This window comes from Priapulus caudatus, unplaced genomic scaffold (genome assembly GCF_000485595.1).
Source record: "Priapulus caudatus unplaced genomic scaffold, Priapulus_caudatus-5.0.1 Scaffold2922, whole genome shotgun sequence".
Classification (NCBI taxonomy): Eukaryota; Metazoa; Priapulida; class Priapulimorpha; order Priapulimorphida; family Priapulidae; genus Priapulus; species Priapulus caudatus.
Window position 1 is genome coordinate 7,334 of NW_014579983.1, and position 4,748 is coordinate 12,081.

The window sequence follows — 4,748 nt, forward strand, 5'->3', positions numbered from 1 at the left end:
TGAAGGAGGCTGTCTTAAGTCGGCGGCAACGCCTCTCTGACAGAAAAGCCAGTACCTCACATCATCGGCTTTGCTGCCAGCTTTTGTGGTCTTTGTGTATACACTGCACACAAACGCTTCACACCCAGAGATAGTGTCTTCACTCATTGTGGTGTCTTTGCCCAGCTGAGACACACTCTCCTGGTGCAGCTCACTAGCACATATTGTGTTGAAGGCTTTCTTCTTGCCGATTCCACACAGTGAACTGTTAGTGTCGCATCCGGTCAGTGCATGGAATGCTGGCAATGCATCACAGAGCTGTGGACCCAACTCGGCAGCCAAATTGTGCATGGGGATGTACCTCAGCCTGTCCTTAACCCCAGCGCGGAACCATGGCTGTCCATGATCACATCAACTCGCATGCATCCCTTCTGAGAAAATGGTGCAGTGATGAGACTGTAGTGCTTGGACGCGAGCTGTCCAAAGGTTGACACACCACCAGACTTTAACATCTGCACAGAAGCCATACCATCAATCAGATGTGCAGTTGTCATCCCTTGCATCGGTGCTGGAAGTTTTTCCTGAACATCCACCCTGGTCTCTATCTCCGAGAGAAGCACACTTTTTGTGGTTTTTCTGAGATTGCCATCCGAGTGTACGAGGGAATAGGGCACTGTCGAGAGTTCATAGATCAGGACCTTTTTCAGGTTGATGTTCCTAGACTTTGCAGAAATCACAAGACGGCCAAATAAGTCACGACCAGCAGCAACAGTAATTGTTTTGTCGTCAGCTGTCTTGATTTTCCTCTTCTTTGCCAATGTGGTGAAGGTCTTGATCTTGAGATTGGGTAAGGCATTCCAAAAGAGCACCCCATTGGTGTTGAGCCTTTCCTCAATACAAATGCTGTCATCTGTGCTGTGCCTAACTCAAAGCAGTTCAGTAGGCGTTTTGTAACATCTTGTGGCATTACCACTCTTGTGGCAATGTTGATAATGGGTAAGGGGTCATCACTGTCATTGTCCACTTCATCAAGAGAGAATGGGTCTGTCATGAGGCCTGATGTGATGGTAGGCAACAGCTTGTTGACATCTCCCTCATCTCCCTTCCGCCTGTTTGGGGCTGCCTCCTTGTGTGTTCCCACTCGATCAGAATCTTGCAGGCCACACATCTTCTTTATTGCTGTTGTGATAACAGCTCGTTCGTGGCTGGGTAAGAACTAGCGTTCCAATGCTCCGGGTTTCTGACTGATGCCGATGATGCCACCCTTGGTCTTTGAGTCTAGGTTGATGGATTGCTCCAAGGCCATATCAGTCCACACCTGAGCAAACGGCTGACTAGACCTGCTGACAGCATGNTATATGTGTGTGTGTCGTGTCGTGCTTATATATATATATATATATATATATATATATTAGATCAGAGTGCACGTAACTTCGTAACTTCGCGGCTTATAAGACGTTCTGTTGCCTTATACGCACCCAAAATTTTAGAAATTTAAAGAAAACAAATTGAAATTTTCCCGGAATCTGTGCTCATTAAATTGCCTGTATTTCGTAACATCTCACTACCAACATTAGTTAGTATATATATGTATAATTTTAGTTCATCAGTCTCACACGATAGACTGTCACGTCAGGTGTATTGTTTTCTCAGGTGTCAGGACAATGATCAGAGTCGCCAGGAGTCGCCAGCTACCGCTACAAGTGCCTGAAATACGATAGAGAAACAGTAAGTTTGCTCTTATTAAATCGTGTCCGCTTTGCAATCGTTCTGAGAGCATGTTCGATTTTCCACGAAAAAAATTACAAGCATATTTTTTCCTCAATAAATATTCATATTTGGAATGCCTCGTATCCATGAAATTAAACCCTTTTATAAGTATGTGCACGGATATTTATCATTGTTTTAGTGCAGATTTGTCACGCGTACGCCATGACGTGGTATTAATGCTTTCACACGTGCATTCCGTAATCAAACGCAGCCGCATGCTGGCGTACAGTGTGAGAAGGAAACAAATTTGAAACTTCTTCTAATTACCATAGTCCAGGAGCACGAACCTTGATATTTTCGTTTCGTTCAACAGTCACTACATCTAAGGTTTGATTTGACAGGATGGTCGAATAGACCCCTAGAACACCCCCAGGTAGTATGTAGTCTCAAATTGTGGTATCAGTTTTGTGCTAGAAGCCATTTTATAGACAAGGGTGGGTGACGCGACACCGTTAAAAAATGTGGGGTATAAATAGCATAACAACTCATATCTTTGCTAATTATCAACCAATTTTAATGATTTTGGTACCAATGGGTCCGTCTTAGAAATTGCTACAATAAAAAAATGTTAACCTACTTAAGAGGTTACTTAAGAGGTCACTACAGGTCACTACAGGTCACTACAGGTCAAAAGGTCACGTGACGGGCATTTTTTCCTTAAACTGCAGTAACGATTGCCAAATATTAATAAAATGTTGACCATATAAAGAGTTCAGTAAATATAAACTATTCATCTTGAAGGGCTAACCCATGGCAGCAAATGAAATAGTGAATGAAATAGTGACAATTTTACGTCAGCTATATGAAATGTTATAGTTCTCAGCACTGAAGTATTTGACACACTTATTATATGTGCATCACCTCTTGCTTGAGTCTGTTTAATCTGTAATGTGTTTATAATTTAAGAATACACTTTCAATATTATAGTCATTGTCATATATCATAGTCAACACTAACTGGTTACAGTATGAACTGTCACTGTCAACTTATGTGCGGCCTTTAAATATAATCATCTTCATCGTCCTCGTCATCCACATTTTGACCATCTACTGGGGTTTGTAGCATAATGTTTGGGTTCTGGCAGCTTTCATCGGCCATGCAACCACAGGCTTCAGCGCATGCAAGTCCATTTGTCCTACAGGAGCAATCTGCTCGACGACAGGCTGACTTCTTACAGCGACATGCCGTAAGCTCTACCAGTCCACGTGGTGCTGGCTCCTTTGTCATCAGCACAGGTTGCAGAGCACCATCTGAAATGCTCCAGCCATGTTGCTCGGGTGTTGGCAAGTCCTGTCTGGCATCCAGTGCCCTCCTCCATACAACAGTTTGGTAGTTTGAACGCTTTAGGTGTTGAAGGAGGCTGTCTGAAGTTGGCGGCAACACCTCATTCTTCTGGCCTCTCTGACAGAAAACCCAGTATCTTCGGATTTGCTGCCAGCTTTTGTGGTCTTTGTGTATACACTGCACACAAACGCTTCACACCCAGAGATAGTGTCTTCACTCATTGTGGTGTCTTTGCCCAGCGGAGACACACTCTCCTGGTGCAGCTTACTAGCACATATTGTGTTGAGGGCTTTCTTCTTGCCGATTCCACACAGTGAACTGTTAGAGTCGCATCCGGTCAGTGCATGGAATGCTGGCAATGCATCACAGAGCTGTGGACCCAACTCGGCAGCCAAATTGTGCATGGGGATGTACCTCAGCTTGTCCTTAACCCCAGTGCGGAACCATAGTTGTTGGCAGGCGAGACTGTTGAAGTGAGTGGCACACAGTACAGCTACATCTGTGTCTGGGGATTGGATGATGATCCTTTTGTGGTCATGCGATGCATGTTTCGCATGCAGCAGTAGCCTAGTGTCTGCTTCCTCGTGGTCTGAAGACACTGTGAGGAGCTAGCACCTCTCGAAAGCAGTTCTAGTTATCAAAGGGTTGACCATCTCTGAAACCACCAGCAAGGACAATTTGCTGGCCGAGTTGCAGCTTCTCTTGTGCCATGTGACACCACGTTTCCGACAGGAAGGCACACAGATTGGTCTTGTTTTGTGGATTGGCAATGTATTTCGGCCACTGCTTGGGAATTGGTGTTGCTGGGCTCTGGATTTTGATCTCTAGGGCAGTGGATGCTCTCCGTTTGGCACGCTCTCCAGATTTGGTTGACATGCTCCTGTACTGGTCTATGATCCCATCAAATCGCATGCATCCCTTCTGAGAAAATGGTGCAGTGATGAGACTGTAGTGCTTGGACGCGAGCTCTCCAAAGGTTGACACACCACCAGATTTTAACATCTGTACAGAAGCCATACCATAAATCAGATGGGCAGTTGTCATCCCTTGCATCGGTGCTGGAAGTTTTTCCTGAACATCCATCCTGGTCTCCATCTCCGAGAGAAGCACACTCTTTGTGGTTTTCCTGAGATTGCCATCCGAGTGTACAAGGGAATAGGGCACAGTCGAAAGTTCATAGCTCAGGACCTCTTTCAGGTTGATGTCCCTAGACTTTGCAGAAATCACAAGACGGCCAAATAAGTCACGATCAGCAGCAACAGTGATTGTTTTGTCGTCAGCTGTCTTGATTTTCTTCTTCTTTGCCAATGTGGTGAAGGTCTTGATCTTGAGATTGGGTAAGGCATTCCAAAAAAGCACCTCATTGGTGTTGAGCCTTTTCTTTTCAAATGTTGTCATCTGTGCTGTGCCTAACTCATAGCAGCTCAGTAGGCGTCTTGTAACATATTGTCGCATTACCACTCCTGTGGAAATGTTGATAAAGGGTAAAGGGTCATCACTGTCATTGTCCACTTCATCAAGAGAGAATGTGTCTGTCATGAGGCCTGATGTGATAGTGGACAACAGCTTGTTGACATCTCCCTCATCTCTCTTCCCTCTGTTTGGGGCTGCCTCATTGTGTGTTCCCACTCGATCAGAATCTTGCAGGCCACACATCTCCTTCATTGCTGTTGTGATAACAGCTCGTTCGTGGCTGGTTAAGAACCAGCGTTCCA

The 4,748-nt window shown here is 45.1% G+C and overlaps 2 long non-coding RNA genes across 2 annotated transcripts in view; one reads left to right on the forward strand and one right to left on the reverse strand.

The window, feature by feature from the left end:
- Window positions 1-4,748, forward strand: part of LOC106819171 — an 8,748-nt gene that overhangs the window by 1,993 nt on the left and 2,007 nt on the right. The window lies entirely within an intron of this gene.
- LOC106819170 lies at window positions 250-3,616 on the reverse strand. The gene is made up of 2 exons (XR_001395363.1): window positions 3,448-3,616; window positions 250-340 (listed from the first exon to the last, which is right to left on the reverse strand). It is a non-coding gene; the product is annotated as an uncharacterized LOC106819170 (long non-coding RNA).